We start from the raw sequence: 23,485 nt of genomic DNA, 5'->3' as shown, positions 1-23,485 counted from the left end.
TCCTTGATGAAATATTGTTAACTAACTAACATGTAATGCTATATATACAAGGTGTGTAGATTGTTTCTGTTCTATTCAAGTCTCTAGTTTACTTCTTTTTTTGTATTTTCAATTCGAACTAAGCTATCTTATGCTAAAAAGGGTAAACTATACTAATTAATCCACATTTTCTATAATTAATAAGTTAGAATTACAACTAAACTAAATGGCTAAAATATGAACTAAAGTGCAAAATGCAAAAATAGAGTAAAAATACATGAAAAGAGTAATGTATAAGTACTGAGAAATAAAAATAAAGATCAAAATACAGAAAAATAACAAAATAAAATAGAAAGAGTCTGTAGTGGTTCACTAAGAAAAATACGCCAGAGATGGCGACCTCCCCACACTTAAAATAAAGCATCGTCCTCGATGCTCACTCAAGTAGGGTGTGAAGGAGTGTCATCACTGGAAGGATGGGTGGCTGGAGTCTCTGTAGTGGTGGTCTGAGGATCTGTCTGCTGCAGAGGAGGTGCTGACTGAATAGGAACCTCTAGGTCTGCAGCCTGAATCTGATGCGGGGCCTCCTGCTGGGCTGCAGCCTGCTCCGGGCCTGCCTGCTCAGCCTCTCTCTGTGGATGGGTCTCCGCCTCGTGATTATCCGCCTCCTCCTCAGATGGCTCTAATGGTGTGTCAGGCTCGGAGGGATGTCGCCGTCAGATCGGATCAGCAGCTTTAGGTGCTCGTAGCGTTGCTTACTGCGACGCTCAGATCTCTCATATCGGCGCCGGTTGCGGCGCTCCATCTGGTCTAGCTACTGAAACAGGCGGTGTACGAAGTGATAAATGGGCTCTGAGGCAGGTGGAGGTGCAGTGGTGGTAGCTGGGGTAGCTGTAGATGGAGAAGGTCCGGCGGAGGGTGCGGCTCTCTCATCAGTAGCAGTGAGGAATGGAGGTCTGTAGCCCAAAGCCAGAAAGTTCCTGCTGTGAGGGATAACCTTCTTGCATTCTGCAGCAGGTGGCTTCTCATCAGCATCCTCCCAAGGCATGTCAGCTCGACGGCCGAGCTGAGTAATTAGATATGGAAAGGGGAGAGTGCCTCTGACGTGGACCCTGGCCATGTAGTACCGGATGAATTGTGGCAGGTACAGGTCCTTACCCTCCATCACACACCATAGGAGGGTGATCATAGTGGCAGGTAGCTCAGTCTCGTGAGTACTCGGCATAACAAAGTTTCTCAGGATCTGGTGCCAGAGCCGAGCCTCATCGTTCAAGTATATCCGCTTGATTCCCTTAGGCATGGTGGTGTTCTGACCCATGACCCAGGGGACAGTCGGGTCAAGGGCTATCCTTGCCTTGATCGCATCCCAATCAAACTTCATGAAGCGCATGTCCTCCTCAGCCTTTTGGTAACCATCAAGCTGATCAGATTTAGGCTGAAGCTGCAGAATATCCTCAATGGCCTCTTCAGTGACCAGTATCTGCTTCCCTCTTAGGTTCACTGCATCTAGGGAAGTTTTGAAGTAATTGCAGTAAAACTCTCTTACCCAAGAAGTATTGACCTCTGTCAGGTTTCTCTCCAAGAAGAACCAGCCTCTATGTTTGATCTGATCAGAGGTGTATTGCTGGAGTTTTTCTGGAATTTTCAGAGTCTGCTCCAGGTACAGGTTCCTAGAGGTTGCAAACACTGGATACTTCAACTCGCAGTATCGGTTTGCAAACTTGATGGGGTCATTAGCAGGGAGTAGCTGGTCAGCCTTCTCCTGCGGGGTAAAGTGTTTCTCCCGCCAGGAGTCATCGTGCATGATGTCCAGGATGGACATAGAGGATTCCCCTCTTTTCCGTTTGCCAGTTGTTGCCTTTCCTTTTCCTTTCCTTTGGGTGTCAGACATCCTGAAAAATAGGAATCAAGGATATAATAAAATAGGAAAACAAGTAGGCAAATAACAAAATAAGCACATAGTGGCAAAGGAGCAGTATAATAATGAAATGAGTTGAGTAAAGGTGCATTATGGATTGTATAGAAGTTAGAAAGCTGAGAAAAATTTCACAATCCAAAATGTGATATAAATAGGATTCATGTTAATTAGAAAAATTATCATCATGCCTTGGTTAGAAGGTTAAAGAGAATAGTGAAAAACCAAGAAGAGATGTTGTGAAAGTTAGGTTGGTTAGGAATGAAAAAGAGGTTAGGAAGTTAAAATCAGTGAGTTAGTAGAAAGAAGGTTAGAGTAAGTGGTCTGATGATCATTTTCTAAGTAACAAGAATTTACAATTAGAAGCTACAGTCAACTCACATTCAAGCAAGGAAGTTGATGATGATTCATATAGATATGTAAATAGCAAAAAGTGGAATGGAATCATCCAAAATGTAATTTATTAACCAGGAAATCGAAAAGAATAAGAAAGCTTACCCGTGCATACATGAATTGGTTTGGTAAAAGCTGAGTAAAGCAGAATTCAAATTGCCAAAACCAAAACATGAATGAAAATCAGAATAGTTTACAGAAATTTAGGCAGCATTCCGGCTAAAAGTGGATGGTCCCGGAAAATAAATAGCAAATAGAATAGTTCATATGAATTAAAAGAAACTGCAAAAAGATATAAATAATATGAACATGAAAGAGCAATCGCAATAGTAGCATGAACAGTAAGAACAACATATGAACAATACTTAGATCACAGCAACAGCAGAATTGCAAAAATAATAAAACAAGTAGCAAGAACAGCGCAATTAAACAGGCCTAAGTCTACTAACCACATCCTAGGCTACCTAACAACCTAGAATCCACTACAAACATGCATATCTAACTAGCCTAATGTTCAACGTAAACGGAAAAAAAATATGCAATTATCTACGATTTGAAAGAGCGGCATTTGGCGGAACTTGGTAGGCGTATGAATGAAAGTAGGGCAGAGAGATGGTAGGGGGTGGTTGTGGTGGCGGCTGACGCGGTGGTTGAGGCGGATGGCGCGGTGATGGTGGCTGTTCGGTGTGGGTTACAGAGAAGAGAGGGAGAAGAAGGGGTTGGGGGCACGACAGGGTAGGGTTTCGCATCACTGGGGGGTTAATGAATTTGAATCCACGCGATCGCGTAGGGCACACGGTCGCGTGGGGCACGCGGTCGCGTGGCTGGGGTGGAATGAGGGTTGACGCGATCGCGTGGGTGGCGCGATCGCATGGAATGGGAAAAAGGATGAATGACGCGATCGCGTGAGGCACGCAATCGCGTTGCTGGAAATTGTGCTAAACGCACAATTTCAGCGTCGTTTCAGCGCAACTCTCTGTCTCCACTGGGGTGTTATGATATCTGCACGACGCGAACGCGTCGCTCACGCTATCGCGTGGGATGGGTGTTGTGCAAGTGACGCGATCGCGTCAGAGATGCGACCGCGTGGGCCGTTTTGTGCTAAACGCACAACAGCCGCACGATTCCAGCCCAACTTTCTGGGCGTTGGATCTTTACGCCGATTTCCAGATCACGCGGCCGCATGAATGATGCGGACGCGTAGGAAGTGTTTTTCGCAACTGACGCGATCGCATGAGCGATGCGGTCGCGTCACACGCCTCTCTTTTTTTTATGCAATTATGCAATTATGCAGTATGCAATGCTAATGAATAATATTCAGGTTCAATTTGAAAAAGAATAAAAATAAATAACACGAAATAAAACTGAAAACGAAACGACCATACCGTGGTGGGTTGTCTCCCACCTAGCACTTTTAGTTAAAGTCCTTAAGTTGGACATATGGCGAGCTTCTTGTTATGGCGGCTTATGCTTAAACTTGTCCAGAAATCTCCACCAATGTTTTGAATGCCAACGGCCTCCGGGATCCCAAACTAGGCATGTAAAGCTTCTGAGTAGCTTTAAACAGATTCTCAGGCTCCCGGGGTGACGAATGTCAGAATAGATTCCAAGATCCCAAAATTTGCTTTTAAATCCGCCTTCGTCTTGATCTATATTTTTTCATCCGGGCGGTTTAGAAATTGTATTCTCACCAAGATGACCAAATGTCTTCCGTGATCCATTCGATTGAACAAGATGCCAATCCATGCACTTCAAGTTGAAGAGTGGATCCTTATTGAACCTTGGGCACCAGCTCTGAGTGCGAGCCATTTCCCTCTTACTCTTAAAGCCGTAGAGAGCTCTAAGCTGGCCATCTGTTTCAAGCAACCCATATTCGAGTGGAAAGATAAGGTTAAAGGTTAAGGATTGTACCCACTTGAAGCTTGTATTGGGTGGTAATGGCCTTGGGAGAGGTGTTTCCAGTGGTTCTGTGAGTTCTACTCCCTTGTGCTCTTCTGTGAATTTTTCCACTTCTTTGCAAAATTCTTCAAATGCATCCATGTCCTGATCAAAGTCTTCAATGTCTTCCTCATCACTTAAGCCATAAGCTGGAGGTTGAGAGAAATCTACCTCCGCATCGTCTTCGTATTCACTTGGGGAAGATTCTTCGATCTCAAAGAATTCACTCGCGGATGCAAGTTCATTACTAGGAGAACTTGACTTTAGATTATCATCATCAAGGAAACTTGCTTCTTGGATTACTCCGTCTAGTTCTTCATAAAAGATTTGCCTTGGGGGTTGTGCACTATCCTCCTTGGCGTCAATTGTAACGTCCTTGACAGAGTTCTCCACAACTCTGGATTCCCATGGAAGTTCAGCGTCTCCTAAGTCTTCAACTAACTCTTCTTCTTCTATAATGACAGCTTCCTCTACTTGTTCCAGTACGAAGTCATGCTCTGTCTTGTCCACTGGAGTTTCTAGTATCTCCTTCATGCTACGCTCTTCATTAGATTATCCCCAGCAATGGCGCCATTTTGAAGAACTGTAGATTGATGGTCTAGAAGTTATAGTAAACTCTCGTTACAAGTATAGTTACTAAACCAAGCAATCAACCTTTCTTACAAACGTTTTGGTTGTCACAAGTAACAAACCCCTAAATAAATTGTAACCGAAGTATTTAAACCTCGGGTCGTCTTCTCAAGGAACTGTAGGGAAGTATGTTCTTATTATTGGCTATGAAGATTGTAAATTGGGGTTTTGAAAGTAAGGAGAGATAGTGAATTTAAATTGCAATTAAATTAAGTAAATGACTGTAAAATAAACTTTTGGTAAGGTATGAGAAATTGGAAATCCTATCCTAGTTATCCTTATCAATGGTGATGAGAATTGAGTCTTAATCCCACTTAGTTAGCCTTTACCAAAGTAAAGGAAGATCAAGTGGATTAATTAGTCTGATCTTCAGGTTTTAGTCAATTCCTAAGAAAGGACTGGAATTATTGAAGTTCAATTTAATTAGCAAAGATAACAATTATCGATCACGTTGAGTTTGATAACTCCTGAGTTACTGATTTCTTAACCAAGACCAAAAGGGGAAAAGTAAATCTACTCGAATAAAAATATCTTCAGATTGAAAGTAACAGTAACATAAACAAAAGAGAGCAATCATAAACTGAAATACCTCAAATAACATTAATTAAGAGAATTATCAATGACATAGAAAAGTTCATAAATTAAATTGAGAAGATAATAAAAAGGAAAATTGAACCTGATAAAAACGGATAATCATGAAAGCGAGAAAAATTCTAAATCCTAATCCTAAGAGAGAGAAGAGAGAACCTCTCTCTAAAAACTATATCTAAATCATGAAAAGTGAATAATTGGAGGCTCTCCTTGAATAGATGCATTCTCCCCCTTCATAACCTCTGATCTGTGCTTTCTGGACTTAGATCTGGGCCAAAAAGGGCTTCAAAAATCGCAGGGAGCGTTTTCTGTAATTTCTGGTGTGTGCCTCTGTCACGCGTCCGCGTGGGTCACGCGGTCGCGTCATCTGGAGTTTTCCTTATCACGTGTTCGCTTCGGTCATGCGTCCGCGTCATCTGTGTTTTGCTCGTGGCGCGCGTTTGCGTCATTCACGCGTTCGCGTCACTGCCTTTTCGCTCTAGGCATGCGGCCGCGTCGTCCATGCGTTCGCGTCGCTGCCAGCTTCTTCAAAAATTCCATTTTGTGCTTTCCTTCCATTTTTGTATGTTTCCTTTCTATTCTTTAAGTCATTCCTACCTTAGAAGATCTGAAACTACTCAACACACAAATCACGGCATCGAATGGTAATAAAAGGGTAATTAAAATAATTATTTTTAAAGCATAGGAAACATATTTTTCACATACATCACATAATAAGGAAGGTAAAGTAAAACCATGCAATTAACATGAATAAGTGAGTGAAGGATTGAATAAATCACTTAAATTGAGCACAAAATATATCATAAAATATGAGTTTATCAGTCTTCTTCCTCATGAAGAACCAATGGTATTTTTGAGCTCCTCTATGTCTCTTCCTTGTCTTTGTTGCTCCTCCCTCATAGCTCTTTGATCTTCTCTAATCTCATGGAGAATGATGGAGTGCTCTTGGTGTTCCATCCTTAGTTGTCCCATGTTGGAACTTAATTCTCCTAGGGAGGTGTTGATTTGCTCCCAATAGTTCGGTGGAGGAAAGTGCATCCCTTGAGGTATCTCAGGGATTTCATGGTGAGGAATTTTCTCATGCTCTTGTTGAGGTCCATGATCTCTTGTTTGCTCCATCCTTTTCTTAGTGATGGGCTTGTCCTCATCAATGAGGATATCTCCCTCTATGTCAATCCCAGCCAAATTGTAGAGGTGGCAAATGAGGTGAGGAAAGGCTAACCTTGCCAAAGTGGAGGACTTGTCAGCCACTTTATAGAGTTCTTGAGGTATAATCTCATGAACTTCCACTTCCTCCCCAATCATGATACTTTGGATCATGATGGTCTGATCCACAGTTACTTCGGATCGGTTGCTAGTAGGAATGATAGAGCGTTGGATGAACTCCAACCATCCTCTAGCTACAGGCTTAAGGTCCGGTCTTCTCAATTGAACCGGTTTGCCTCTTGAGTCAACTTTCCATTGAGCTCCTTCCACACATATGTCCATGAGGACTTGGTCCAACCTTTGATCAAAGTTGACCCTTCTAGTGTAGGGGCGTGCATTTTCTTGCATCATTGGCAAGTTGAACGCCAACCTTACATTTTTCGGACTGAAATCTAAGCATTTCCCCCAAACCATTGTAAGCCAATTCTTTGGGTTTGGGTTCATACTTTGATCATGGTTCCTAGTGATCCATGAGTTTGCATAGAACTCTTGAACCATTAAGATTTCGACTTGTTGAATAGGATTGGAGAGTACTTCCCATCCTCTTCTTCTAATCTCTTGTCGGATCTCCGGATATTCGCTCTTTCTGAGCTTAAAAAGAACCTCAGGGATTACCTTTTTCTTGGCCACAACTTCATAGAAGTGGTCTTGATGGACCTTTAAGATGAATCTCTCCATCTCCCATGACTCAGAGGTGGAAGCAATTTCCTTCTCTTTCCTCTTTCTTAAGGTTTCTCTGGCCTTAGGTGCCATTAATGGTTATGGAAAAACAAAAAGCAATGCTTTTACCACACCAAACTTAAAAAGTTTGCTCGTCCTCGAGCAAAAGAAGAAAGAAAGTAGTAGAAGAAGAAGAAAATGGAGGAGATGGAGGGAGAAGGTGTATTCGGCCAAGGGGGAGAAGTGGTGGATGTAGTGTGTGAAAATGGAGTAGTGTTGAGGGGTTTATATAGGGGTGGGGGGAAGGGTAGGTTTTGGCCATTAGGGTTGGGTTTGGGAGGGAAAAGAATTTGAATTTTGGAGGTAGGTGGGGTTTATGGGGAAGAGGTATGGAGGTGATTGGTGAAGGGTATTTGGGAAAGAGTGTTATGAAAAGGTATAAAGAGGAGAGAAGAAGAGGTGGGGTAGGTGGGGCTCCTGTGGGGTCCACAGATCCAGAGGAGTCAAGGACTTAGCATCCCTGCTTCATTTAGGCGTACAAAACGCCCTTAGAATACTTGTTTCTGGCGTTAAACGCCAACTTTTCTCCCATTCTTGGCATTAAACGCCAATTCCATGCTCTGTTCTGGCGTTAAATGCCAGTCTGGTGCTTGTTTCTGGCGTTTAACGCCAGCTTGATGCTTCTTTCTGGCGTTAAATGCCAGTTTGATGCTTCTTACTGGCGTTTAAACGCCAGTAAGCTCTTCCTCCAGGGTGAGCTGTTTTTAATGCTGTTTTTTTCATTCTGTTTTTTATTTTTCAGTAGTTTTTGTGACTTCACATGATCATCAACCTAAAGAAAACATAAAATAGCAATGGAAAATAAATAGATATAATTAAATAACATTGGGTTGCCTCCCAACAAGCGTTTCTTTAATGTCAATAGCTTGACAGTGAGCTCTCATGGAGTTTCACAGATAATCAGAGCAAGGTTGGGGCCTCTTAACACCAAACTTAGAGTTTGGTTGTCGCCTCTCAACACCAAACTTGGAGTTTGGTTGTGGCCTCCCAACACCAAACTTAGAGTTTGAATGTGGGGGTTTTGTTTGACTCTGTATTGAGAGAAGCTTCTCATGCTTTCTCTTCATGGTTACAGAAGGAGAACCTTGAGTCTTAGATATAAGGTAGTCCTCATTCAACTGAAGGACCAACTCTCCTCTGTCAACATTAATCACAGATTTTGCTGTGGCTAGGAAGGGTCTGCCAAGGATGATGGATTCATCCTCGTCCTTCCCAGTGTCTAGGATTATGAAATTAACAGGGATGTAAAGGCCTTCAACCTTCACTAGCACGTCCTCTACTAGTCCATAAGCCTCTTTCATTGATTTGTCTGTCATCTCTAATGAGATTCTTGCAGCTTGTACCTCAAAGATTCCCAGTTTCTCCATTATAGAGAGTGGCATGAGGTTTATCCCTGACCCAAGGTCACATAGAGCCTTCTCAAAGGTCATGGTGCCTATGGTACAAGGTATGAAGAACTTTTCGGGATCCGGTTTCTTCTGAGGTAAAGTTTGCCCCATTAATGTACTCAGTTCATTGGTGAACAAGGGGGGTTCATCCTCCCAAGTATCATTACCAAATAAACTGGCATTCAACTTCATGATTGCTCCTAGATACTTAGCAACTTGCTCTTCAGTTACATCTTCATCCTCTTCAGAAGAAGAATATTCATCAGAGCTCATGAATGGCAGAAGGAAGTTCAATGGAATCTCTATGGCCTCTGTATGAGCCTCAGATTCTTTTGGTTCCTCAAAGGGAAACTCCTTTCTATCCAAAGGACGTCCCATGAGGTCTTCCTCACTAGGATTCACGTCCTCCTCCTCCTCTGGGCATTCGGCCACACCAAGTAAGGTTATGGCCTTGCATTCTCTCTTGGGATTTTCTTATGTATTGCTTGGGAGAGTACTGGGAGGAGTTTCAGTAATCTTCTTACTCAGTTGACCCACCTGTGCCTCCAAATTTTTAATGGAGGACCTTGTTTCATTCATGAAACTTAGTGTGGCCTTGGATAGATCAGAGACTATGGTTGCCAGGCCAGAATGGCTCTGTTTAGAATTCTCTGTCTGTTGTTGAGAAGATGATGGAAAAGGCTTGCTATTGCTAAACCTATTTCTTCCACCATTATTATTGAAGCCTTGTTGAGGCTTCTGTTGGTCCTTCCATGAGAAATTTGGATGATTTCTCCATGAAGGATTATAGGTGTTTCCATAGGGTTCTCCCATGTAATTCACCTCTACCATTGCAGGGTTCTCAGGATCATAAGCTTCTTCTTTAGAAGATGCTTCTTTAGTACTGTTGGATGCAGCTTGAAATCCATTCAGACTCTGAGAAATCATATTGACTTGCTGAGTCAATATTTTGTTCTGAGCCAATATGGCATTCAGAGTATCAATTTCAAGAACTCCCTTCTTTTGAGGCATCCCATTGTTCACAGGATTCCTCTCAGAGGTGTACATGAATTGGTTATTTGCAACCATTTCAATGAGTTCCTGAGCTTCTGCAGGGGTTTTCACGTGAAGAGATCCTCCTGCAGAATGGTCCAATGACATTTTTGACAACTCAGATAGACCATCATAGAATATACTTATGATGCTCCATTCTGGAAGCATGTCAGTAGGACACCTTTTGATCAGTTGCTTATATCTTTCCCAAGCTTCATAGAGGGATTCTCCTTCCTTCTGTCTGAAGGTTTGGATTTCTACTCTAAGCTTGCTCATCTTTTGAGGAGGAAAGAATTTGGCCAAGAAAGCACTGACCAGCTTATCCCAAGAGTTCAGGCTATCCTTAGGTTGTGAATCCAACCATGTTCTAGCTCTGTCTCTTATAGCAAAAGGGAAAAGCATAAGCCTGTAGACGTCGGGATCAACTCCATTGGTCTTGACAGTGTCACAGATTTGCAAGAATTCAGCTAAAAACTGATGAGGATCTTCCATTGGAAGTCTATGAAACTTGCAATTCTGCTGCATTTGAGAAACTAATTGAGGTTTAAGCTCAAAATTGTTTGCTCCAATCGCAGGAAGTGAGATGCTTCTTCCATAGAAGTTAGAAGATGGTGCAATAAAGTCACCAAGCATCTTCCTTGCATCTCCACCATTGTTATTATTTCGGCCATGTCTCCTTCTTTTTCGAAAATTTCTGTCAGGTTTTCTCCAGAGAGTTGTGCTTTAGCTTCCCTTAGCTTCCTCTTCAGAGTCCTTTCAGGTTCAGGGTCAGCTTCAACAAGAATGTTCTTATCCTTGTTCCTGCTCATATGAAAAAGAAGAGAACAGAAAAGAAAATATGGAATCCTCTATGTCACAGTATAGAGATTCCTTATGTGAGTATAAGAGGAGAAGAATAGAAGGAGGAGAAGAGAAAAACTCGAACACAGAGAAGAAGAGAGGGTTCGAATTTTGAGTGGAAGAGGAGTGTTAGTAAATAAATAAATAAATAGAAAGAGATGAGAGGGGGAAGAATTCGAAAATTAAATAAAATGAAATAAAAATATTTTTGTTTTCATTTTGACTATTAATTAGAATTCAAAATTTAAGAAGGAAAATAAAATTAAATTAAAATTTAAAACAATTAGTTAATGAAAAGAAATTTTTTGAAAAAGAGGTTAGTGATTTTCGAAAATAAGAGAGAGAAAAGTAGTTAGGTGGTTTTGAAAAGGATATGATTGAAATAGTAAACTTTTAAAATCAAACAAAAAGTTAAGTGGTTAATTGAAAAAGATTTGAAAATCAAATTTGAAAGGGTGAGAAGTTAGAAAAGATTTTGAAATTGATTTTGAAAAAGATATGATTGAAATTGAAAAAGATATGATTGAAATTTAATTTGAAAAAGATTTAAAAATATTTAATTTTTGAAAATTAAAGTTGATTACTTGACTAACAAAAAACTAAAAGATAGGATTTTAAAATTTAAAGATTGAACTTTTCTTAATAGGCAAGTAACAACTTGAGATTTTTGAATCAAAATATTAAAAGTTAGCAATGAATTCGAAAATATGAAACAAAAATAAGAAAAAGATTTTTGAAAATCATTTTGAAATTTTCGAAAATATTAAGAAGAAAATTGAAAAAGATTTGATTTTTGAAAAAGTTTTGAAAAGATAGGATTTTTAAATTGAAAATTTTGACTTAGCTAAAAAGAAACAACTAAATTTTTAAAAAGTTTTGAAAAAGTCAACTCAAATTTTCGAAAATTTATGAGAGAATAAGGGAAAGATATTTTTTTTTATTTTTGAATTTTTAATAAGGAGAGAGAAAAACAACAAAAAGACTCAAAACATGAAAATTATAAATCAAAACACACAATACATGCAAGAACACTTTGAATGTCAAGATGAACACCAAGAACACTTTGAATGTCAAGATGAACATCAAGAACATGTTTTTGAAAATTTTCAAGAAAAGAAAAACATGCAAGACACCAAACTTAAAAATTTTTAATGTTGAGACACTAAAAATTGAAAATGCATATGAGAAACAAGAAAAGATGCACAACAAGAAAATGCAAAGATCAAAACAAAGAAGATCATCAAGAACAACTTGAAGATCATGAAGAACATATGATGAATTTTTGAAAATTTTAATGAAAAATTAAAAAGATGCAATTGACACCAAACTTAAAAATTGACACTAGACTCAAGCAAGAAACATCAAATTTTGGTTTTTATGATTTTATTAATTTTTTTTTCGAAAATTAATTGGAAAAAGAAAAATAAGGATTTCAAAATTTCTAATGAGAATTCCAGGAATCATGCAATGTTAGTCTAAAATTCCGGTCCAGGAATTAGACATGACTTACTAGCTAGCCAAGCTTTTAGTGAAAGCTCCGGTCCAAAACACTAGACATGGCCAATGGCCAACCAAGCTTTAGCAGATCATTACATACAAAAGCTAATTTGCTGAGAAAGACAAAGAAGCTCTTCTAAAGATAGTTGAAACCTCGGTCCAAAAGATTAGACATGGCTTAACAGCCAGCCAGGATTCAACATATCTCATGAAACTCTAGAATTCATTCTTAAAAATTTTAAAGAACATAGAATAATTTATTTTATTATAAATTTTTTTTTTGGAATCATTTTTTCGAAAACAAAAAGAATAAAAACAAAAAGCTTAAAATTAAAATAAAATTACCTAATCTGAGCAACAAGATGAACCGTCAGTTGTCCAAACTCAAACAATCCCCGGCAACGGCGCCAAAAACTTGGTGTGCACGTTCATAATCTTAATTCTTTTTTACAACTTCGCACAACTAACCAGCAAGTGCACTAGGTCGTCCAAGTAATAAACCTTACGTGAGTAAGGGTCGATCCCACGGAGATTGTCGGCTTGAAGCAAGCTATGGTCACCTTGTAAATCTCAGTCAGGCGGATTCAAATGGTTATGGAGATTTGATAATTAAAATATAATTAAAATATAAAATATGATAGAAATACTTATGTAATTCATTGGTGAGAATTTCAGATAAGCGTATGGAGTTGCTTTTGTTCCTTCTGAACCTCTGCTTTCCTACTGCTTTCATCCAATCATTCGTACTCCTTTCCATGGCAAGCTGTATGTTGGGCATCACCGTTGTCAATGGCTACATCCCGTCCTCTCAGTGAAAATGGTCCAAATGCGCTGTCACCGCACGGCTAATCATCTGTCGGTTCTCGATCATGTTAGAATAGGATCCATTGATCCTTTTGCATCTGTCACTACGCCCAACACTCGCGAGTTTGAAGCTCGTCACAGTCATCCCTTCCCAGATCCTACTCAGAATACCACAGACAAGGTTTAGACTTTCTGAATCTCAGGAATGGCCACAATAATTCTAGCTTATACCACGAAGACTCCGATCTTTCGGAATAGAGGCTAAGAGATATGCATTCAAGCTTGTTTTCATGTAGAACGGAAGTGGTTGTCAGGCACGCGTTCATAGGTGAGAATCGTGATGAGTGTCACATAATCATCACATTCATCATGTTCTTGGGTTCGAATGAATATCTTAGAATAAGAATAAGCTTGAATTGAATAGAAAAACAATAGTACTTTGCATTAATTCATGAGGAACAGCAGAGCTCCACACCTTAATCTATGGTGTGTAGAAACTCCACCGTTGAAAATACATAAGAACAAGGTCTAAGCATGGCCGAATGGCCAGCCTCCCCAAACGTGATCTCTGAACATAAAATATCCAAAAAGATGTAAATACCATAGTAAAAAGTCCTATTTATACTAAACTAGTTACTAGGGTTTACAGAGATAAGTAAATGATGTAGAAATCCACTTTCGGGCCCGCTTGGTGTGTGCTTGGGCTGAGCATTGAAGCTTTTACGTGTAGAGGTCTTCCTTGGAGTTAAACGCCAGTTTGTAACTTGTTTCTGGCGTTTAACTCTGCTTTGCAACTTGTTTCTGGCGTTTAACGCCAGAATAGGGTAGAAAGCTGGTGTTAAACGCCAGTTTGCGTTGTCTAAACTCGAGCAAAGTATGGACTATTATATATTGCTGGAAAGCTCTGGATGTCTACTTTCCAACGTAATTGAGAGCGCGCTAATTGGGTTTCTGTAACTCAAAAAAATCCACTTCGAGTGCAGGGAGGTCAGAATCCAACAGCATCTGCAGTCCTTCTTCAGCCTCTGAATCAGATTTTTGCTCAAGTCCCTCAATTTCAGCCAGAAATTACCTGAAATCATAGAAAAACATACAAACTCATAGTAAAGTCCAGAAATGTGATTTTTATTTAAAAACTAATAAAAATATACTAAAAACTAACTAAATCATACTAAAAACTATGTAAAAATAATGCCAAAAAGCGTATAAATTATCCGCTCATCAAGTCTACAGCCCTAAAGCCTCTCCAAACGAATTTCCAGCCTCCAAGGTTCAATCTCCAACTTTCAATATCACCAATGGACCTCAATTCAACATATTTTGATCTATTTCCACAACATGTCACCATAATCAACATCAAAGCTTACTGATTCAATAATCTACAAGGGGTTTGAGGTTCGTAGCTTATTCATGCATTAATTGAATAAGACCCACTAATTTTCTCAAGTAAATTTAATCCTAGAACACAAAACAACCAAAAATATTAACACCCAATTATCAAATTTTTTAAATTAGGGGAAAGATATATTGAGAGTGAGATTGATATTTTCTTGCCAAATTGGTTACTAGGCTTTGTAGAGGTCGACGCAGTGGTCGCGTGGCCACAAACAGTGCGGTGATCGGAGCTCCGGATTGTGTTCTTGCCCTTTTCCAAATATTCCTAGCGTGTTTCCCTTTAATTTAGGGAAAAAAAAAGAGCTGATGCTCTTAAGTGTTGATGGGTTGGTTGGGTCTTGGGTCCATTATAGGCTCGGTTTGCTCGGTTTGGTCCGTTTGGCCTAATTTTGGGCCAAAATTTTTAAAATTAATGTTAAAATTTATATTTTAATTATTTCTATCTCATTAAACTATAAAATTAAATTTTCTATTTTATTTAAATAATAATTAATTTATTAGTTAATTATTCACTAATTATCCAGGATTTACATGTTAGATATGTTATGATCCTATGTTATAAAGTTAAAAATGGTATGGAAGCTAAATTTTGTGCACACTTTGAAAGTAGACAAGCCATCAGTGTAAAACTTGAGAAAATTAAATTAAGTAAATTAATTAATTAAAACTGCATTAATTGGGATTAAGATGCATGAAATATGTAAAAATATTAGAATTTATAATTTAAAAATTTAACAGTAAAATTTAAATTAAGAAAATTAAATTAAGCGCGAAAATATAATTATTTTGGAAAAAACGCGTACCGGTATTAAAATTTTTTGTACCAGCGTAAGTCTGTCTAGTACTGCGAGTGAGAAAAATTGAAAGTGAAGAGATGATGAGAAAAATATTTAAAATAGAAAACCAGACACTTATTTTAAAAGTTTTGGCTCAAGATTGGGCCAAACGAGCCAAAAATCACCAAACGGGACCATGTTGGGCCCAAAGACCAAACACATGATATATAAGTTCTCCACTTAGAGCATTTCAGCACACCACACCCTCATTTTAGAGAGTGAGCAGCTGAAAGAAGAGGGAAGGAAGGAAGAAAAAAAATCCTAGCCTACACTATTCACTTCAAATTTCAATCCACCATAACTTTTGCTCTGGAGCTCCGATCGCCGCACCGTTTGTGGCCACACGAAGTTATCTCCTCCTCTTTAATTCTATCTGATTAGTTTGGTGAGTAACTCAAAATTCCCACTCTAGTTTCTCATTCAAATCTAATTTCATGTTTTGAGCTTGGGTATTAAGGATTTTTTGTGATTTTGATGTTATAAGAGTTCTCTAACTTGTGTTCTTGGTGGTTTCCATCACTAATTCCAGTGAGTTAAGGTAAGAACTCCTTTTACCCTCTTGGTTCATCAATTTATATGAGTCCTAGTTTTGACATTGTGACAAATTATATAATATGGTGTTAGATTGAGTAATTAGAAGCCTGATTTAGTAGATTTGTGGAATTTGAACTTGGACATTAGTGTGAGTGGTGCACGAAATTGTGATCATCAACAATGGAGCCAAAGGACTTGGAGCTCTTAAACATGAATCACACTTTGTCACAATTCCGCACAACTAACCAGCAAGTGCATTGGGTCGTCCAAGTAATAAACCTTACGTGTGTAAGGGTCGATCCCACGGAGACTGTCGGCTTGAAGCAAGCTATGGTCACCTTGTAAATCTCAGTCAGGCTAATTCAGATGGTGATGGAGATTTGATAATTAAAAGATAAATAAAACATAAAATAAAGATAGAGATACTTATGTAATTCTTTGGTTGGAATTTTAGATAAGCGTATGAAGATGCTTTGTTCCTCCTGAACCTCTGCTTTCCTATTGCCTTCTTCCAATCATTCATACTCCTTTCCATGGCAAGCTTTATGTTGGGCATCACCGTTGTCAATGGCTACTTCCCGTCCTCTCAGTGAAAATGTTCCAAATGCACTGTCACCGCACGGCTAATCATCTGTCGGTTCTCGATCATGTCAGAATAGGATCCATTGATCCTTTTGCGTCTGTCACACGCCCCACAATCGCGAGTTTGAAGCTCGTCACAGTCATCCCTTTCCAGATCCTACTCGAAATACCACAGACAAGGTTTAGACTTTCCGGATCTCAAGAATGACCGCCAATAATTCTAGCCTATACCACGAAGGTTCCAATCTTAGATTAGAAACCCAAGAGATACGCATTCAAGCCATTGCTAGTAGAACAGAGGTGGTTGTCAGGCACATGTTCATAGGTGAGAATGATGATGAGTGTCACGGATCATCACATCCATCAAGTTGAAGAACGAATGAATATCTTGGAGAAGAAATAGACTTGAGTTGAATAGAAAAACAATAGTACTTTGTATTAATTCTTGAAGAACAGTAGAGCTCCACACCTTAATCTATGGTGTGTAGAAACTCCACCATTGAAAATATATAAGAACAAGGTCTAGGCATGGCCGAATGGCCAGCCTCCAAACGTGTCTAAGATAGCATAAGACCTATCAAAGATCGATAGTATGAAAATACAATAGCAAAAGGTCCTATTTATAGAAAACTAGTAGCCTAGGGTTTACAGAAATAAGTAATTAATGCAGAAATCTTCTTCCGGGCCCACTTGGTGTGTGTTTGGGCTGAGCATTGAAGATTCCATGTGTAGAGACTTTTCTTGGAGTTAAACGCCAGCTTTTGTGCCAGTTTGGGCGTTTAACTCCAGCTTTTGTGCCAGTTTTGGAGTTAAACGCTAGAATTCTTGATCTGACTTGGAACGCCTGTTTGGGCCATCAAATCTTGAGCAAAGTATGGACTATTATATATTTCTGGAAAGCTCAGGATGTCTACTTTCCAACACAATTGAGAGCGCACCAATTGGGCTTCTGTAACTCCAGAAAATCCACTTTGAGTGCAGGGAGGTCAGAATCCAACAGCATCTGCAGTCCTTTTTTAGCCTCTTAATCAGATTTTTGCTCAGGTCCCTCAATTTCAGCCAGAAAATACCTAAAATCACAGAAAAACACACAAACTCATAGTAAAGTCCAGAAGAGTGATTTTTATTTAAAAACTAATAAAAATATAATAAAAACTAATTAAAATATACTAAAAACATACTAAAAACAATGCCAAAAAGCGTATAAATTATCCGCTCATCACAACACCAAACTTAAATTGTTGCTTGTCCCCAAGCAACTGAAAATCAAATAGGATAAAAAGAAGAGAATATACAATGAATTCCAAAAATATCTATGAAGATCAGTATTAATTAGATGAGCGGGGCTTTTAGCTTCTTGCTTCTGAACAGTTTTGGCATCTCACTTTATTCCTTGAAGTTCAGAATGATTGGCATCTATAGGAACTCAGAATCCAGATAGTGTTATTGACTCTCCTAGTTAAGTATGTTGATTCTTGAACACAGCTACATTATGAGTCTTGGCCGTGGCCTTAAGCACTTTGTTTTCCAGTATTACCACCGGATACATAAATGCCACAAACACATAACTGGGTGAACCTTTTCAGATTGTGACTCATCTTTGCTAGAGTCCCCAATTAGAGGTGTCCAGGGTTCTTAAGCACACTCTTCTTTTTGCTTTGGACCTTGACTTTAACCGCTCAGTCTCAAGTTTTCACTTGACACCTTCACGCCACAAGCACATGGTTAGGGACAGCTTGGTTTAGCCGCTTAGGCCAGGATTTTATTCCTGTGGGCCCTCCTATCCACTGATGTTCAAAGCCTTGGATCCTTTTTATCACCCTTGCCTTTTGGTTTAAAGGGGTACTGGCTTTTTCTGCTTGCTTTTCTTTTTCTTTCTTTTCTTTTTTTTTCTTTTTTTTTGTAAGCTTTTCACTGCTTTTTCTTGCTTCAAGAATCAATTTTATGATTTTTCATATCATCAGATAACATTTCTCCTTTTTCAATCATTCTTTCAAGAGCCAACAATGTTAACATTCTTTAAACAACAAATTCAAAAATATGCACTGTTCAAGCATTCATTCAGAAAAACAATAGTATTGCCACCACATCAAGATAATTAAACTGTTTTAAAATTTGAAATTCATGCACTTCTTTTTCTTTTTCAATTAAAAACATTTTTCATTTAAGAAAGGTGATGGATTCATTGTCATAGCTTTAAGGCATAGACACTTAGACACTAATGATCATGTAATAAAGACACAAACATAAATAACATAAGCATAAAAATTCGAAAAAACAGGAAAATAAAGAACAAGAAAATTAAAGAACGGGTCCACCTTAGTGATGGCGGCTTGTTCTTCCTCTTGAAGATCTTATGGAGTGCTTGAGCTCCTCAATGTCTCTTCCTTGCCTTTGTTGCTCCTCTCTCATGGTTCTTTGTTCTTCTCTAATTTCATGGAGGAGGATGGAATGCTCTTGGTGCTCCACCCTTAGTTGTCCCATGTTGGAACTTAATTCTCCTAGAGAGGTGTTGATTTACTCCCAATAGTTTTGTGGAGAAAAATGCATTCCTTGAGGCATCTCAGGGATTTCATGATGAGGAGTTTCCTCATGCTCTTGGTGAGGTTCTCTCACTTGCTCCATCCTTTTCTTAGTGATGGGCTTGTCCTCATCAATGAGGATGTCTTCCTCTATGTCAATTCCAGCTAAATTGTAGAGGTGACAGATGAGATGAGGGAAGGCTAACCTTGCCATAGTAGAGGACTTGTCCGCCACCTTGTAGAGTTCTTGGGATATAACTTCATGAACTTCTACTTCCTCTCTAATCATGATGCTATGAATCATGATAGCCCGGTCTATAGTAACTTCAGATCGGTTGCTAGTAGGAATGATTGAGCGTTGGATGAACTCCAACCATCCCCTAGCCACGGGCTTGAGGTCATGCCTTCTTAGTTGAACCAGCTTTTCTCTTGAATCACTCTTCCATTGAGCGCCCTCTTCACAGATGTCCATGAGGACTTGGTCCAACCTTTGATCAAAGTTGACCCTTCTAGTGTATGGGTGTGCATCTCCTTGCATCATAGGCAAATTGAATGCCAACCTTACATTTTCCGGACTAAAGTATAAGTATTTCCCTTGGACCATTGTAAGCCAATTCTTAGGGTCTGGGTTCACACTTTGATCGTGGTTCTTGGTGATCCATGCATTGGCATAGAACTCTTGAACCATTAAGATTCTGACTTGTTGAATGGGGTTGGTGAGAACTTCCCAACCTCTTCTTCGGATCTCATGTCGGATATCCGTATATTCGCCCTTTTTGAGCTTAAAAGGGACCTCGGGGATCACCTTCTTCTTGGCCACAACTTCATAGAAGTGGTCGTGATGCACCCTTGAGAGGAATCTCTCCATCTCCCATGACTCGGAGGTGGAAGCTTTTGCCTTCCCTTTCCTTTTTCTAGAGGTTTCTCCGGCCTTTGGTGCCATTAATGGTTATGGAAAAACAAAAAAAAAGCTTTAGCTTTTACCACACCAAACTTAGAAGGTTGCTCGTCCTCGAGCAAAAGAAGAAAGAAGAGAGTAGAAGAAGAAGAAATAGAGGAGATGAAGGGGGCTTTGTGTTTCGGCCAAGGGGGATAGGTAGTGTGTATGTTGTGTGAAAATGAAGGAGTGAAGATCGGTTTATATAGGAGTGGAGGGGGGGGTATGGTTCGGCCATTATGGGTGGGTTCGGGTGGGAAAGTGGTTTGAATTTGAATTGTGAGGTAGGTGGGATTTTATGAAGGATGGATATGAGTGGTGAAGAGAATGGTGGAATTTGATAGGTGAGGGTTTTTTTGGGGAAGTGGTATTGAGATGATTGGTGAATGGGTGAAAAGGAGAGAGAGAGAGAGGTGGGGTAGGTGGGGATCCTGTGGGGTCCACAGATCCTGAGGTGTCAAGGATTTCTCATCCCTGCACCATGTGGCGTGCAAAACGCCCCTTGCTGTCAATCCTGGCGTTAAACGCCAGGCTGTTGCCCATTTCTGGCGTTTAACGCCAGCTTCTTGTCCATTCCTGGTGTTAAACGCCCAGAATGGTGCCAGACTGGGCGTTTAACGCCCATTCTGCTACCCTTACTGGCATTTAAATGCCAGTAAGTTTCTCCTCCAGGGTGTTCTATTTTTCATTCTATTTTTCCTTCTGTTTTTGCTTTTTCAATTATTTTTGTGACTTCTCATGATCATCAACCTACAGAAAACATAAAATAACAAAAGAAAATAGAAATTTAACATAGATAAGTAAAAATTGGGTTGCCTCCTAACAAGCGCTTCTTTAATATCAATAGCTTGATAGTGGCTCTCATGGAGCCTCACAGATGTTCAGAGCAATATTGGAACCTCCCAACACCAAACTTAGAGTTTGACTGTGGGGGCTCTGTTTGACTCTGTATTGAGAGAAGCTCTTCATGCTTCCTTTCCATGGTGACAGAGGGATATCCTTAAGCTTTAAACACAAGGGAGTCTTCATTCACTTGAATGATCAATTCTCTTTTGTCAACATTAATCACAGCTTTTGCTGTGGCTAGGAAGGGTCTGCCAAGGATGATGGATTCATCCATACACTTCCCAGTCTCTAGGATTATGAAATCAGCAGGGATGTAATGGTCTTCAACCTTTACCAAGACATCCTCTACAAGTCCATAAGCCTGTTTCTTTGAATTGTCTGCCATCTCCAGTGAGATTCTTGCAGCTTGTACCTCAATGATCCCTAGCTTCTCCATTACAGAGAGAGGCATGATGTTTATGCTTGACCCTAGGTCACACAGAGCCTTCTCAAAGGTCATGGTGCCTATGGTACAAGGTATTAAGAACTTTCCAGGATCTTGTCTCTTCAGAGGTAATTTCTGCCTAGTCAAGTTATCCAGTTCTTTGATGAGCAATGGAGGTGCATCCTCCCAAGTCTCATTATCAAACAACCTGGCATTTAGCTTCATGATTGCTCCAAGGTACTTAGCAACTTGCTCTTTAGTAACATCTTCATCCTCTTCAGAGGAAGAATACTCATCAGAGCTCATAAATGGCAGAAGTAAATTCAATGGAATCTCTATGGTCTCAGTCTGAGCCTTAGATTCCTATGGTTCCTCATTAGGGAACTCCTTGGAGGTCAGTGGACGTCCATTGAGGTCTTCCTCAGTGGAGATTACTGCCTCTTCCTCCTCTCCAGGTTCGGCCATGTGAGATGTGTTTATGGCCTTGCACTCTCTCTTGGGATTCTCTTCTGTATTGCTTGGGAGAGTACTAGGAGGGAGTTCAGTAATTTTCTTACTCAGCTGACCCACTTGTGCCTCCAAATTTCTAATGGAGGATCTTGTTTCAGTCATGAAACTTTGAGTGGTTTTGATTAGATCAGAGACAATGGTTGCTAAGTCAGAGTGGCTTTGCTTAGAATTCTCTGTCTGTTGCTGAGAAGATGATGGAAAAGGTTTGCTATTGCTAAACCTGTTTCTTCCACCATTATTGTTGTTGAAACCTTGTTGAGGTCTCTGTTGATCCTTCCATGAGAGACTTGGATGATTTCTCCATGAAGGATTATAGGTGTTTCCATAGGGTTCTCCCATGTAATTCACCTCTTCCATTGCTGGGTTCTCAGGATCATAAGCTTCTTCTTCAGAGGAAGCTTCCTTAGTACTGCCTGTTGCTGCTTGCATTTCAGACAGACTCTGAGAAATCATATTGACTTGTTGGGTCAATATTTTATTCTGAGCCAATATGGCATTCAGAGTATCAATCTCAAGAACTCCTTTCTTCTGATTTGTCCCATTATTCACAGGATTCCTTTCAGAAGTATACATGAATTGGTTATTTACAACCATTTCAATGAGTTTCTGAGCTTCTGCAGGCGTCTTCTTCAGATGAAGAGATCCTCCAGCAGAGCTATCCAATGACATCTTGGATAGTTCAGACAGACCATCATAGAAAATTCCTATGATGTTTCACTCAGAAAGCATGTCAGAAGGACATCTTCTGATTAATTGCTTGTATCTTTCCCAAGCTTCATAGAGGGATTCACCTTCCTTCTGTCTGAAGGTTTGAACTTCCACTGTAAGCTTGCTCAATTTTTGAGGTGGAAAGAACTTTGCCAAGAAGGCATTGACTAGCTTTTCCCAAGAGTTCAGGCTTTCTTTAGGTTGTGAGTCCAACCATGTCCTAGCTCTGTCTCTTACAGCAAAAGAAAAAAGCATAAGTCTGTAGATTTCAGGGTCAACCCCATTGGTCTTGACGGTGTCATAGATTTGCAAGAATTCAGCTAAGAACTGATGAGGATCTTCCAATGAAAATCCATGAAACTTGCAATTCTGTATCATTAGAGAAACTAATTGAGGCTTAAGCTCAAAGTTGTTTGCTCCAATGGCAGGGATTGAGATGCTTCTCCCATAGAAGTCGGGAGTAGGTGCAGTAAAGTCACCAAGCACCTTCCTTGCATTGTTGGCATTGTTGTTTTCGGCTGCCATGGTTTCTTCTTCCTTGAAGAGCTCTGTTAGGCCCTCTAAAGAGAATTATGCTTTAGCTTCTCTTAGCTTTCTCTTCAAGGTCCTTTCAGGTTCAGGATCAGCTTGAACAAGTATGCCTTTATCTTTGTTCCTGCTCATATGAAAGAGAAGAGAACAAGAAAGTAGGGAATCCTCTATGTCACAATATAGAGATTCCTTGAGGTGTCAGAGGAAAAGAAGAATAAAAGGAGGAGGTAGATTGAAGAGAATTCGAACATATAAAGAAGGAGGGAGTTCGAATTGTTCCTTGAGGAGGAGTGTTAGTCCTTTAAATAGAAGGTTGTGAGAAGAGGGGAAGAATTTTCGAAAATAAATTAAAAAGATTTTGAAATAATTAAAAGAAATTTTGAAAATTTGATTGAGATTTTCGAAAATTAAGATTGGGAAATAAATTAAGTAATCTTTGAAAAAATTTTGAAATTAGAAATTAAAAAGATATGATTGAGAGTTAATTTTGAAAAAGATGTGATTGAAAAGATATGATTGAGAAGATATGATTGAAAATCAAACTAAAAAGAGAAAGTTTTAAAATTAAAGTTGATTACTTGACTAACAAGAAATTAGAAGATATGATTCTTAAAATTTAAAATTTGATCCTTTCTTAATAGGCAAGTAACAACTTGAAAATTTTGAAGTAAATCATTAATTTTAGCAAGGATTTTCGAAAATAATAAAAGAAATGGAAAGAAATTGA

At 39.4% G+C, this 23,485-nt stretch overlaps 2 non-coding genes across 2 annotated transcripts; both read left to right on the top strand.

Moving 5' to 3' along the window:
- The first annotated feature begins 9,954 nt into the window (after window positions 1-9,954).
- LOC112725343 (small nucleolar RNA R71) lies at window positions 9,955-10,062 on the top strand. The gene has a single exon (XR_003164457.1). It is a non-coding gene; the product is annotated as a small nucleolar RNA R71 (small nucleolar RNA).
- Window positions 10,063-22,242: 12,180 nt separating this feature from the next.
- Window positions 22,243-22,350, top strand: LOC112725408 (small nucleolar RNA R71). Its single transcript, XR_003164519.1, has one exon. It is a non-coding gene; the product is annotated as a small nucleolar RNA R71 (small nucleolar RNA).
- Window positions 22,351-23,485: the final 1,135 nt, after the last annotated feature.

Source organism: Arachis hypogaea, chromosome 11 (genome assembly GCF_003086295.3).
Source record: "Arachis hypogaea cultivar Tifrunner chromosome 11, arahy.Tifrunner.gnm2.J5K5, whole genome shotgun sequence".
Classification (NCBI taxonomy): Eukaryota; Viridiplantae; Streptophyta; class Magnoliopsida; order Fabales; family Fabaceae; genus Arachis; species Arachis hypogaea.
Note: the sequence above shows the minus strand (reverse complement) of the source record. Positions and strands in the feature narration are given on the sequence as shown.